This window comes from Quercus lobata, chromosome 4 (assembly GCF_001633185.2).
Source record: "Quercus lobata isolate SW786 chromosome 4, ValleyOak3.0 Primary Assembly, whole genome shotgun sequence".
Taxonomy (NCBI): Eukaryota; Viridiplantae; Streptophyta; class Magnoliopsida; order Fagales; family Fagaceae; genus Quercus; species Quercus lobata.
In genome coordinates this window covers 82,080,929-82,096,214 of record NC_044907.1, presented here as the reverse complement: position 1 = coordinate 82,096,214, position 15,286 = coordinate 82,080,929, and the positions used below count along the sequence as shown (strand labels likewise).

The following is a 15,286-nucleotide window of genomic DNA, read 5'->3' as shown; positions in this document are numbered from 1 at the left end:
AAAGAGTTAGAAAGTCATAAAATTATACAAAAATATTATTTAATAATAAAAAATTAAATTAAATTAAATTAAAGCTGCACTTAAAGTTTTTGCCTTAGGCTCTAAAATTAGTTAAGTTGGCCATGGTTAAATTGACTTTTGTATTGAAAATATAATATCTTAAATATGCTTAGTGAGCTAACGATTCTAAGCTTCTATGTAAAGATATTTGAATAAAATCAAAGTGTATTTTCAGCAAAACTCTTAGTCTCTTACAAATCATGAAAAGTGAATGATATTGGAAGGTATTGTTAACATAAACTGAGGCCTTTTGTTTAATATGAAATTTGCCCCATTTTAATTGTGCTTTTTGTTTAAATATTGCATACGTAGGTGTGGATGTGAAAATTGAAGTTGTTAGCCTCTTATATAAGCGCAATGTTCAGGCATATTAATTCAAATATGAAAAATTTAGTTATGAAACCAAATTCTGATTGAGGAAATATTTGTTGATGATAAACAATGTTTTATTAGTTGATATAATTCAACATTTGTTATTTTGCAAGAGAGAAGAGGACACTTGACAGAGCCACAATATGAATCTTGTTCAAGACTTGACTTGCCATATATATCTGGAATCGACCATCTCCATGATAGGACCACTTGTGAAAGGGTTTAAGAGAGTTGTAATATTCTTGAACCTGCTAATGGGGTCCAATTTAGAACAAAGATGGTTCGAAGTTCTAGCTCATGTGATCTGCAGTTTGCACCAATACAAATCTTAAGCCCGTTGTTTTTAGGAAATAGATCCATTATTGATGACACAAATCACACGGTAGAGTAGTTGACCCAGGGGTCTTTGTCAGGGTAATACTGGGTCTTTCTTGGAAGCATGTACACTGTCAATTTTTTATTTATTTTAATTTTTAGAATCAGCTCTATCAATATATTGATAATGAACCTAGACATAACTCTAAAAATTAGTGAAAATAACAACAAAGAGAAACCCACACCTGGAAGAATAAAAAACAAAACTGAAAGCCAATGAGGAAAAAAAAAAAAAAGATTAGTCAACAATTGTGGCTCTATGAGTGCCTGTGTTTCACATGGTACTTGAGTGTACTAAAGTCGAGTAACACATTGTAATGGACTCAAGTTCTACATTATCGAGTTTCGTGTGGACTCAAGTTCTATGTCAAACTCGAGTTTCTAAAACTCGAGTTTTAAAATAAGGGCAGATTGCTAGATATTTCTCAAACAGCGGTAAAACACAAATAATTTTGAAAAATAGTGGTATTTGGCTATTTTTGCTTAAGTTTTGTCATATATATATATATATATATAAACGACAGGGTATGCTAATAGATTTGATCGGAATTCGGAAGTATCACGATGACACATTCTGACAATGTGTGGAGCAAAATTGAAAAAAAGGAAAAAAAACTCTTTGACCACTAAATTATTTACTCACTCTGGGCGCGATGGGGCCATACCTGCCTATATTTTATGTATATGTTCACATCATCTCACCAGTGAAATTTCCTTTCATTCTTTTGGCAGTCAATAAATAAGATCGCATATTGTATTGATCGAATTACTCCTCAAGTCTTCTGTCCTAAATCTGCCCACTAAATTTGATAGTGGTTATATTTTTCCATTTCACATTGAACCCTTGTTACCACTCTACGCTAGCTGCATGAATTCAATCAAGTTGTAGCCTAGAGAAAATTTCAGTGGTACAAATCATGAATAACAACATCGATCACATTCTCACATTAGTTTTCGTGCTCTTCTTCCCATGCTTGCCGACTCTTCTTGCTCTTCCATGGATATATGTACCATCTGCGGAGATGTCTTCGCTGGTGATAGTCTCAATCCTGGTGACACGCTCAATTCCTCAACTTACATGGTTTCTGCTAAAGGGAAATTCGCTTTGGGGTTCTTCCAGCGGATCGAGAGTGCTACTCAAAATTCCTACTTGGCAATATCAGAGATAGCTGATCAAAGTAGAGATTTCAATCTTTTTGTATGGTTTGGCAGTGGAGTCAATCCTATTGTTAACAACTCGAGCATGCTTATCTTGGACAACAAGGGAACATTGAAAGTTGTTCATCAAGGTGGCGATCCCATACTTCTATTCTCTCCTCCTCAACCTAATGAAAACACAGTCGCTACCCTTTTGGATTCTGGCAATTTTATCTTGAAAGTGCACTTGAATGGATCTATGAAACAGGTGTTATGGCAGAGTTTCGATTATCTTGCTGACACGCTTTTGCCTGGAATGAAATTAGGGGTCAACTACAAGACTGGTCAAACCTGGTCACTCACATCATGGTTAACTGAGCACATCCCTGTTCCAGGGGCTTTCACTCTTGAATGGGATTATGGGACCCCAAGGGACTTGAATTGGTCATTAAGCAACGAGGGGTGGTTCATTGGAAAAGTGGGGTCTTGAAAGACAACCAATTTGAGAATGTTTCACCAGATATAACATCTATGTATGAGTTCAACGTCGTTTCAAATCAGGATGAACAATCCTTCTCTTTCATGTATAAAAATCAAAGTCAGAAATTGCAGTACTGGTTGCTTTTGTCATTCGGTCAATTACAGGATAATGTCCCAGTAGCCATAGCACGAGCAGATAAATGTGATGGCTATAACATTGATGGAGGATGTCAGAGGTGGAACCAGCCAGTGTGTAGGCATCATGGAGACACACTTGTTCTTGATCGTGGTCATTTTGTGTCTGAATATGATTCGAGCTACTATATTTCAGATGCAAATCTTGGCTTCAGTGATTGTGAAGCTACTTGCTGGGGCAACTGTAGCTGTGTCGCTTTTAACAATCTGTTTGAAAATAGCACTGGATGCAAATTTTGGACAAATATTTCCGACTTCGTTGCGAACAACTGGCCATATTCAGAATTTGTCTATATTCTATCAACAATAAAGCATTCTCACAGTGGTAAGTTTCCTAGTTTTTTTATGCTACGAACATTACACAAGTTTCCAATTTGGACAGCATATATATCATGGCCGTGTCATGACATGCATTCTACGTAAAGAATGAAAATGTCATGACATTCTACGTAAAGAATGAAAATTATTAGATATTATCGGAATACCATAAATGCATAGTTCTCCTTTCACATGAATGGTGAGTTCCATTATGAATTTAATTAGTGGGACCACCATTCATGTTGGAAAGGGACTACGTATTTATGATACTCTGGGAGTACACAATAATTTTCTTATAAAGAAGAGAAAACCAAAAGCCTTAAGAAGATTTATGGCAACAATTTTAGAGAAGAACCATTACTAAAATGATTAAATTGAGCTAACACATTATTCAACGTAGGTCACTGAGTTTTAAAATAGGTGGTGTTATTTCAGTAACGAATGGAGCTCCATATGGTTGTCTATTAATTAGTTGATGTCTCCATCTATTAGCTTAAGCTTTTGGATTGAGAAGCTGACTTTAATGATATCTAAGCCTGGCTTTTGTATGTTCTTGAACTCCATGTGCTACGGGGATTTAAACTGTTAAGCTAATTAGACATCTCCAAGTTGTATAAAACAAAATAATTATAAGAACTCTTACTTAAACTTTACAATTCAATTTAAAACATGGAAATATCAAATTCTTCCAATTGAACAGTGTCGAGAGAGAGGATTTCTCAAATGGTTTCTAACCACAATTATTATGACAACATGCAGGAAAAGAGAAGTGGATATGGATTGGCACTGGAATCACCTTTGCATTTGTAATTTTAGCCAGTATAGTGTGTTATCTACTAAGAAAGAGAAAAGCTGTACTTCAAGGTAGAGAGTTCACATATGGATTGAGCTCGTTAGATTAATTTTTGAACTTTCATTATTATTTGCTATCCTTAAATGGAAGTTATGCTTTTTAAGTAAATTTATACAGGGAATAAAGAAACAGATGAAGAAACAGAATTGCTTAATTTAGTGAGTACAGATAGATCTATTTATGTGAATGAGGTTCCAAATGATAGAAAGAAGAGGCCTGATGTGAGTATATTTAGCTACGAATGTGTCGTGGCCGCCACAAACAACTTCTCACTAGAAAGTAAGCTTGGAGAAGGGGGCTTTGGATCTGTTTATATGGTGAGCTCTAAAAAAAATTTTAAGAAGAGATGGTCAAATTAACTTCTTTCTAATAGTGACTAAACAATATTTAATTATTACAACAGGGAACACTGTTAACTGGTCAAAAAGTAGCAGTAAAGTGGCTATCAAGAAATTCAGGGCAAGGAATAACTGAGTTCAAGAATGAGTTGATACTCATTTCTAAACTACAACACACGAATCTTGTTAAGCTTCTAGGTTGCTGCATTTTAAAAGAAGAAAGGATGTTAATCTATGAATACATGCCCAACAAAAGCTTGGACTACTTCCTATTTGGTTTGGAAAACTTTCAATTATTTATGCTAAGGATTCAGTTATTCTCATCTTCAAATTTACATATTTACTTATATTACTTGAAACAAAGTAAATTATTGATCATATATAACTTTTCTTATTTGCTAGATTCAAGTAGAAGCAAGCTATTAGATTGGAAGAAACGTTTTAACATAATTGAAGGAATTGCTCAAGGATTGATCTATCTCCATAAATATTCAAGGTTAAAAGTAATTCATAGAGATTTAAAAGCCAGTAACATACTCCTCGATGAAAGTATGAATCCGAAGATCTCTGATTTTGGTATGGCAAGAATTTTCAATCAAAATAAATTGGAAGCAAATACTACCAGAATTGTTGGGACATAGTAAGTTAAATACACATCACACATCTAAAAAACATTACCAATTCAAAACATTATTGCTCATATAAGTCATCAACTCATTTTTCAAATGAAATTGTTTGTTTCATGCGTTTGTGCAGTGGATACATGTCCCCTGAGTATGCTATGGAGGGCTTGTTCTCTATAAAATCTGATGTTTATAGTTTTGGAGTCTTAATGCTTGAAATCGTGAGTGGTAGAAGAAACATCAACTTCCATCGTGCTGACCATGTTCTAAATCTAGTGGGATATGTATGTAATTCATTTATATACATACATACATATAATATATATATATATATATATATACATTATGCATCATATATATTTTGGTACTTCTGTGTTTCCAACATTTAAATAACTATTTTGTTTTTTTAGGCATGGGATTTATGGAAAGAAGGTGAAGGACTAGAGTTAATTGATCCGACAATAGGAGATTCATGTAACGAATATCAAGTACTGAGATGCATTCACGTCAGTCTATTATGCGTGGAAAATGATGCAATTGATCGGCCTACCATTTCAAATATGCTAGCTATGTTGACAAATGATAGTACTCAATTGCCTTTGCCTAAAAAACCCGCATTTTCTATTGGCAGGAAAACAACTGTGGCAAATATTTCTAAGAAAGAACCAGAAGTTTATACCGTGAATGGCTTGTCCATTTCTGATATGGATGCCCGATAGAAGGCATAATTTTCATTCATCATCTTATATGTATGTTAGGTAGCTTAAATCATAGAAGGAATAAAAGAGTATTAAAGGATTTACAAAAGAGGGGAGCAAAGGCATCTATCTCGTGAGACCCAAGGCAAAAATCTGTGATGAAAGAGATCAGAATCCTTTCCTTATTATTAGTCTTTTACAAAAAAAGGGTTTATTTAGTTCTGTTATGGGCAATAAAATTAACTTCTCTAAGTGTGCATTTGGGATGAGCTAAAATTTTCAGCTTATCTCCACTTTCAGCTTATTTTTGCCACTATTTATAGGTCTTACTGCACTTTTTGATATTATTCATCAGTCCTACTTTACTATTTAACTTATTTTTTAACATTTTTTTATACTTTCATTAAAAAGTTTTCAATTTTAGCTAAATAAACTGTTTCAAACAGACACTAAATGTATAATTTAGGAAAACCATTTAGCGAAGGAATGTATCAAAATCAATGTTGGGATGTCAAGAATCTTTGAAGTAAGATCAGATTCATTGCGCCTCCTTCGCAAATTACGAGCTTAGAACCCATTTCAACTACTTTAGCTTCTGCTAGATGAGTTCATTTGGCTTTAGCTATGAGAGTGTCTTGGTCTTCCGTTAACTCTGTCCAAACAAAGATTACTTATCCTTCATGATTTTATCCGCTGTTACTATGCATTCTTTTTCCTCAATGATGGCCACATTAAAGGCAACTTTCAAAAAAGGAGTGATATGGGAGCTTAAGGGTTCATTTGGTTTGAGAGAAATAGGGAGAATAGAAAATGGAGGAGACAAAACTGATTTCAAGGGTGTTTGGTCGGATAAAAAAGAGGATGGAAAATTGGTAAAGGTCCAGGTGCTTTCTCCCTTAGCCCACTAAAATTGGGGGGGGGGGGGGGGTGGGGGGGAATAGTTCAGTCAATGACTGAACTACCCCTCCCTCTTACATTCTAGACTTGCTATTTTTTTTTTTAGTAAAATATTATTTTGGTCCTTAAATTTTAGCAAAAGTTTGGTTTTCATCCCTAAACTTTAAAAAGTTCATTTTTCGTCATTAAATTATTAAAAAGTTCATCTTTCATCTCTAAACTATTGAAAAAAAGTTCTTTTTTAATCCCTATTTTTGTCTCTAAACTATTGAAAAGATTCTTTATAAAGTTTAGGGATGAAAAAAGAACTTTTTAAAGTTTATGAATGAAAAACAAACCTTTGGTAAAGTTTAGGGACCAAAATAATATTTTACCCTCTTTTTTTGTAATATTTTCTTGGGAATCATGGGCATGAACATGTTCTTTTGTTTCGCTCATTTTCTTTTCTTTTAGGGTTTAATTGGATGTGAATTTATTTTTTTTCTGTGCATTATTTTTCTTTTTTAATAAATTTGGTGATTGCCTTTTTTTTTTTTTGGTTGATTGTTTGCCAATTTTTTGTTTTAATTGGACATCATTTTTTAATAAGGGCTTATGAATGAATTTATACAAACTCTTTTTTTTTTTTTTTTCATCCCTTCACTTTTCCACCCCCAACCAAACATAAATGAGATAAACTAAACTATTTTCTATCTTTCCACTTTTCCATCTCCCCAACCAAACAAAGCCTAAGAGTTGCACCTAGTAAATGTGTTATTCAAGGTACACACTCTTTTCCACAACTATCCTATATGTAATATTGTGATTGGATGCCTTCGATTTTCACATGAACCCACTAATGAGAATCAGTCACAAGATCAGCCACAAAACTTGAAGTCCACTAAAGTAAATATGGAAAGATCTCAAGCACAAACATAGGATGATATATTGTCCTATTTTGATTGTAATTAGCATTAAATCTGTAAATGATTTGATTTGACTATATTTATATTTATTTTCTGTATCCCATGATTTCTGCAATCTATAGTGACAATGTATGTATAAATACAATCCTTACCTTTGTTCTTTCTCACGTTGAGAAGACCACACAAATCCTTTGCTAGTTTTTCTACATGGTATCAGAATCATTCCACAATTCAAATGTGGTTTGCCTCTTAACTCTTATTGCTTTCTCCCTTAACTTCCTATAGCCACAACTCAATCGTGGTATTTCTTGATCCCTTCCTTGCCTCTCATAGCCACAAATCAACCGTGGTGATTGTTTTTTATTTTCTTCTGTTCTCATGGCCAAATACTCTTATCCTACACAGCTGAACATCGGTAATTTTGTGTTGATCAAATTGGCACAAAATAATTATCTGTTGTGGAAGACACAAATGCATGGGCTCATAGAAAGCCAAGATTTAGCTGGTTTTATAGAGGGTGATTACCCTAAACCAGAAAAATACAATTTGTCAGATGATGGAAAAACTGAGAGCTTGAACCCAGAATTTTTTTAATGGTGAAAATTTGATAGATTGCTACGTGGATGGATCATAGGAACCCTTTCTGAGGAAACTCTAGGATTGGTTGTTGGATTGGAGACTTCTGCAGTAGTATGGACTGCATTAGAGAATGCCTTTGCACAATCCTCTCAAGCAAGAGAGTTTCAACTTGAAGAAGAACTTTCTTTGCTTCAAAAAGGCAACATGTCACTCAGTGATCATTCGTCCAAGTTTAAGAGGCTTTGCGATGACCTTGTTGCCATTGGTAAACCAACTAGAGATGAGAAGAAAGTTTTTTATATCTTGAAGGGACTTGGACAAAGATATGAAAGTTTCACCACAAGTATGCTCAAGCCACCAATTCCCTCCTACGCAAATCTTATCCCTTTGTTGTAAATTCATGAAGCTATTAAAATGGCTTAAAACTCTTCTCCATACACTCCACCATGTCAGACTGGGGCTTTTGTTGGACAAAGAATTCCTATAGGGCATGGACGTGGTCGAGGGAAGTCTAATACTTCCCAATTCTCTTCACATGGTCATGGTTTTGTACAAACAGGGCAAAACTCTTCTAGGCCCGCAGCTGGTTATGGACACAATGCTGGTGAAAAAAAAAAAAAAAAAAAATCACTTTCAGGCCAAATCTCAAGAAGGCAATCACTCTGAGACCTTCAAACATCCACAAGCTGAACTTTGCATTTAGTGTCAGATATGTGGAAAATTTGGTCATGGTGCCCTTAAATGTTGGAACATTCAATCATGCTTTCCAAGTCAATGATATCCCTCAAGCACTTGCAAACATGACTTTTGAAGATGAGCAGAGTTTAGATTGGATAACAGACACTAGTGCAACTGCACATATATATTACGGGAGATCCAGGTAAACTTGATAATGTTGTTCCTTATACTGGTATTGATAAAGTTATGATTGGTGATGGTAATACATTGTCCAATCATACTGAAAAATGTCTTGCTAGTTCCAAATATGAAGAAGAATCTTATTTGAATTAGTCAACTCGCAGATGATTTATCTTGTCTTCTTGAATTTTCATCTAAGGGGTTCCTGATCAAGGATTTGAAGACAAGCAAAGTTCTGGCACTCAGGACTAAGAAAGGAGGCCTTGTATGTTTTGAATAATTGGCAAAAAGCTCTATTTTCAACAAGATTCAAAACCACTTCTGATGCAATTTGGCGCAAGCATTTTGGTCATCCACAATCACTAGTGATTCACTTCTTAAGTAGTAAAGGATTGGTCACCATTGATGGTTGAAATCAATTTCATTTTGTTTGTGATTCATGTCAAATGCGTAAAAGCAGTAAACTTCCTTTTGTTCATTCTAGTAATTTTTCTTTAGAACTATTGTCTAAGATTCACATTAGTTTATGGGGACCAGCACCAGTTACTTCTTTTCAACTATTCAAGTATTATGTCTCATTTATAGATGACTGCACATGTTTTACAAGGATATATCCTTTGAAAAGAAAATCAAATTTTTTATGCATGTTTCTTGCAATTTCAGAGAATGGTTGAAAATCAATTTGACAAAAAAAATCAAGATTTTTTAATCAGATGGTGGAGGTGAATTTTCAAATGGTAAATTTGCAAAACATCTACATGAGTGTGGGATCTTACACCAAATGTCTTATCTTGGAACTCCATAACAAAATGGAGTTGCTAAATATAAACATTGACATATCGTTGAACTTGGGTTGACTATGATGATTGCTTTCAATGTTCCAAAGAGATTTTGGGTTGAAGCCTTCACTACAATCGTTTTCTTGATTAATAGGTTGCAAAGTAATAATTTGGGAATGAATTCACATTTCTCACTTTTATATGGGCAAGAACCAGAATACTCCTTACTTCGAGTCTTTGGTTGTAGGTGTTTTCCATATCTTCGAAGCTACTCTAGTGACAAGCTCAGGCCTCGTTCATTAACCTGTGAGTTTTTGGGACATAGTGATCAATATAGGGGCTACAAATGTCTCCATCCACCTACACATAAAATATATATCTCTCAGCATGTTGTATTTGATGAAAATACTTAATCATATATTGATCCTAATTCACTGTATAGTAGTGGTGCTTTTCAGGGGGAGGTTACTTCTATTAGAGCATCCACAGCAGTGGAGCTAAATTTTTAGCAATTTAGCTCCACCAAAAGTTATTTTATCTATTTTACCTATATACATACTACAGCAGTGGATCTATTTTAGCTTTCAACACAATAAAATAATATATTCATCACAATAAAATAATATTTCTCCTACAATAAAATAATAATATTTTTACTAAAATAAAATAATATATTATCACCATCACCACCACAACACAAACATCCTCCTCTACCACCACCACCACCGACCACCAGTCCACAGCAGGAAAGAAGAAAAAAAAAAAAAAAACACCAACCGAAATCGAACCCACAAATCCACAACCACCACCGGCCACCAGTCCACAGCAGGAAAAAAAAAAAAAAAAAAAAAAAAAAAAAAAAAAAAAAAAAAAAAAAACTCAACCTAAATTGAACCCACAAATTCACAACCACCACCACCACCGGCCACCAGTCCACAGCAGGAAAAAAAAAAAAACCAAATCTCCGATCGGCAACGTGATACAACCATTGACGGCGTGAAAGAACCCAATCCACATGCAAGCACTCCGCAGCAGTCCACAGCAGGAAAAAAAAAAAAAAAAAAAAAAAAAAAAAAAAAAAAAAAAAAAAAAAAAAAATCCCAAATCTCCGATCGGCGGCGTGAAAGAACCAATATCCACATGCAAGCACTCCGATCAGCGGCGAGCTCCATGGGTTTCCCAGTCAAGCACTCCGATCGGCGGCGAGCTCCATGGGTTTCCCAGTCAGGCACTCCGATCGGCGGCGAGCTTCGTGGGTCGGTGATCGGAGTTGAGAGAGTGAGCTTGAGTTGAGCTTCATGGATCGGTGACCGGAGTTGAGAGAGAGAGACCGGAGTTGACAGAGTGAATTTGAGAGATGAGAGTGAATGGAGAGAGAGAGAGAGGCATGAAAGAATGGAAAAAAAAAAACAGAAAGTGTATTATTTTAATCAATTAACTGAATAAAATATATATTATTTTTTTTTTTGCTATCAGCTACAGTGCACATCTATATATAGATGTGCACTGTAGCAAATCATCTAAAAATTTAGCTTTTGCCTCCACTGCTGCAGCGTGAATTTTGTGTGTGTGGAGCTAAATTTTAGCAATATAGCTTTATACCTCCTCTGCTGTGAGTGCTCTTAGTGATTAGGAAGCTTCAAGTCCACCTTCATCACCCTAATTCAAGGAAGACCAGGTGCCACTCAGCTTCCCAAATTCTTCCAATCTTGGTGATTTTCCAACACATGATTACTCTAGGATATTACATGATGAGTGCTCAAAGACATTGGTTGATGATCACTCTATCGGCACTGAAGTAAATCCATCAACTCCTTCCAATAGTGGACCCTTTGAGACTTTACCTGGATATTACATGATGAGTGCTCAAAGACATTGGTTGATGATCACTCTATCGGCACTGAAGTAAATCCATCAACTCCTTCCAATAGTGGACCCTTTGAGACTTTACCTAGTGATCACCTGCCTCTTGAAACCCCACCTCCTTCGTCGCAGCATACAAATTCCACCTCATCCTCAGTTGCACAGCTTAATAGCACATCTACTAAATCACATTGTTCACCGGTTGATGAACTGACCACCATGTCACCACCATCCTTGGTTGCTCCACCAACAATTCCATCTTACATGGAATTAAATACTCATCCTTTGTTGACTTGTGGCAAATCAAGTGCAGGTTTCACTAGTTTTAATTGTCTCCACCAATGTCATTCCCTCTGAACCCAAGAATGTTAAGGTTGCCTTTCAACATCTGGGTTGGTTACAAGCCATGCATGATGAGTTGGATGCTCTTCATCACAATAAGACACAGGACCTTGTTCCTCGTCCATCCAATTCCAACATTGTAAGGTGTCGATGGGTATTCAAAACCAAACTTAGATCAGATGGCTCATTTGATTGTCTTTAGGCCAAGTTAGTTGCAAAAGGTTTCAGCCAAGTTGAGGGTCTTGATTTTGCTGAAACTTTTAGTCTTGTTATCAAACCTGCTACTATTTGCCTTCTTCTTTCTCTTGCCTTGATGCGTGGCTAGCCTATCAAACAAATCGATGTTAAGAATGCCCTTTTACATGGCGACCTTCGAGAACATGTTTACATGGAACAGCCTCTAGGTTTCATTGATCCTCTCTTACGTTAGCATGTGTGTAAACTTAAGAAGGCTTTATATGGCCTCAAACAAGCTTTTCAAGAGCTTAGTTTCATCGCTTTAGTGATTACCTACTGAGTCTAGGCTTCATTTGCAGCACAGCTGATTCCTCTCTATTTATTCTACGAAGCTCTCATGGCATTATATTTGTTTTCTTATATGTTGATGATATGATTGTGACAAGTACTACTACTATTTTCCTACAACAGTTCATTAATTCTTTAAGTAGTGAGTTTGCCATGAAGGATTTAGGATCACTTCATTATTTCCTGGGCATAGAGGTGCACAAGCTTCCTAATGGTCTACTTCTCTCATAATCAAAGTATGCTTGTGATCTTCTTCTTAAGGCTCAAATGTTAAACAGCAAAGGCATATAAACTCCTATGGCAGTCAAGTCTTTGAACACCTCTTCCGATACTCCATTTCATGATCCAAATTTGTATCGAAGCATTGTAGGTGGCTTACTCTATCTTGCTATGACTAGACCTGATCTTTCATACTCTGTCAATGTCGTGTGTCAACATATACAAGCTCCAACTAATGGCAATTTTCGAGCTGTCAAACGCATTCTTCACTACATGAATGAAGCTAAAGACCTTGGGCTTTGTTTGTTATCCACTAGCTCCTTACAATTGTATTCTTTTTCTTATTCTGATTGGGCTAGATGCCCAATTACACGAAGGTCCACCATTGGGTTTTGCACTTTTCTTGGTTCCAGTCTTATCTCTTAGAGTGCTAAGAAGCAATCAACCGTTGCTAGATAGAGTATTGAAGCTGAATATCGCTCCATGGCATCAAGAGCAGCTGGACTCACATGGCTTTCTTTTCTTCTTCGTGACATTGGTGTTCCTCTTTTGACTCCTCCAACATTCCTCAGTGATAACATGAATGCTCTATATGTGTCCATTAATCATGTCTTCCACGCTCACACCAAACATGTTGAATTAGATTATCATTTTGTTCGTGAAAAAGTTGCTCCTGGTTCTCTGCTCACTCGCTATGTCTCCACTAAGGATCAAATTGCAAATATCCTTACAAAGCCGCTGCCCAAATTTGAATTCTCTCACAATTGCATCAAACTTGGCCTTCAAGCACGCCCGAGTTTGCAGCGGAGTAATGAGAATTAGTCACAAGATCAGCCACAAAACCAAAAGTCAACTAAAGTAAATATGGAAAGATCTCAAGCACAAACATAGGAGGATATATTGTCCTGATTTGATTGTAATTAGCATTAAATCTGTAATTGATTTGATATGACTATATTTGCATTTATTTTCTGTATCCAATTATTTCAGCAATCTGTAGCGACAATGTATATATAAATACAATCCTTACCTTTGTGCTTTCTCACGTTGAGAAGAACACACAAATCCTTTGCTAGTTTTTCTACACCCACCACTTTTTTTTTTTCACAACTATCCTAATCTTAAGCCTTGATCTCAATCTAAATTAACACCTAATCACGAAAGTTTATAGAATCATAACCTATGATCTAATACCAACTCTGTCACAACCCAAATCCATACCTTTATGAATTTAATATGCCCTAAACCAATGCATGCTTTAATCACCAAGCATGAAATTGCATGATCTACACTATTATCTAAGGGGCTTCCCTTGTTTGGAATGGATATTTTATTGGATCAAAAATACCCCTACATCCTACGTTTAAGCTGGGGAAAAACTTAGTAAAAATACTTCTTTAACTTCCACTTAAAAATTTTCTCAAAAAAAAAAAAAAAAAAACCTTTCACGTAAAACACTATCTACAAAATAGGACCACACTCATGTTGGTTTTCCCACAGTTCTCCCAATTTTGTGTTAATTAACTCCTTTAAATTAGGCTACAAATTTTTAGCACTCATCCGACCATCCCAAAATGTTCTCTAACCAGTAACCATCTCAAAAAGTGTGTTTAATCATTGAGTTTCTCTTGCTTTACCCTTTCCCAAAGAAATTACTAATTTCTATTTCTTCGTTCTTACTATCTCTTCTCCTCCTAAATGAAATTGATAATAAAAAAACACAAACCTCTTACATTCTCTACATTTTTACCCTTTTTTTACTCTTTCTTATTGGAATTGAGAAAAAACACATAGACATCCACTACAAAAAAAGAGGGCTTAAGTCGCATTTGAAAAACGCAGCTATAGCCCATAAAAAAGCATCTATAGGCTATAGCTGCGTTTCCAGACACGGCTTATACTGTGTGGCTATAGCCCCCTGCGGGGACCTAGAGCTGCGTTTCTAAAAACGCGGCTCTAGATCATTCTATAGCCGCGTTTATTTAGCCCTATAGACGCGTTTTTCCACACCCATAGGTTCAGGACCTAGAGTTGCGTTTTGTAGAAAACGCGACTATAGGCCCGGTTTGGCCTGTGTTTTAAACGCGGCTATAGTCTAAGGACCTATAGCTGCATTTAATATGAAACGCGTCTATACTACGATCTAGAGCCGCGTTTATAGAAATGCAGTTCTAGGCCTTGGCCTATGGCCGCGTTTAAAACGCAACCCAAACTGGGCCTATAGCCGCGCTTTAAACAAAACGCGGCTATAGGTCTCGCATCTATAGGCTGTGTAAAAACGCGGCTATAGGGGCCCAAAACGCAGCTATGGAGCTGCATTTTTAGAAACGCAACTAGATATCTCATTGGGCTTTCCTGTAGCCGCATTTTCTAAAACGTGGCTATAGATTTTTTTTTTTAATTTTTTTTTCTTCCTCAACATAGTACTGCCCAAAACAAGACTTGTAATTCCTGTAATTCCTGCCAACCCTCAGATGCAACGGTACTGAACCAACAAAACAAATTGCATAGTATCAAATCATTACCAAAATAATAATTACATAAACGAAATAATTACATAAACAAAACAATTAAGTTCGTTGCCAAAATATTAATTACATAAACAAATAATTACATATAAAATACAAGTTTCCAACAAACTTTGGTTTTTACATCACAAAATAAAAATATCCCTCAACGAATTTCCAGCAAGCGTCATGGTACAGCCAATTACCTGTGACAATGAGAACACTGGAAATAAGCTAACGTTTTAAGCTAAAACAAACAAACTCTAAACAAAACCAAGTATTTTGCTAGCTGCACTTTAAAAAGGTCAACATCCCTTAAATTTTTAGAGTCTTTTTACTGTAAATTCATTTAAAAGCATAGCA

General features: G+C 35.7%; 1 pseudogene; it reads left to right on the top strand.

The window, feature by feature from the left end:
• The first annotated feature begins 1,685 nt into the window (after nucleotides 1-1,685).
• LOC115985928 lies at nucleotides 1,686-5,470 on the top strand (annotated as a pseudogene).
• The last annotated feature ends 9,816 nt before the right edge of the window (nucleotides 5,471-15,286 follow it).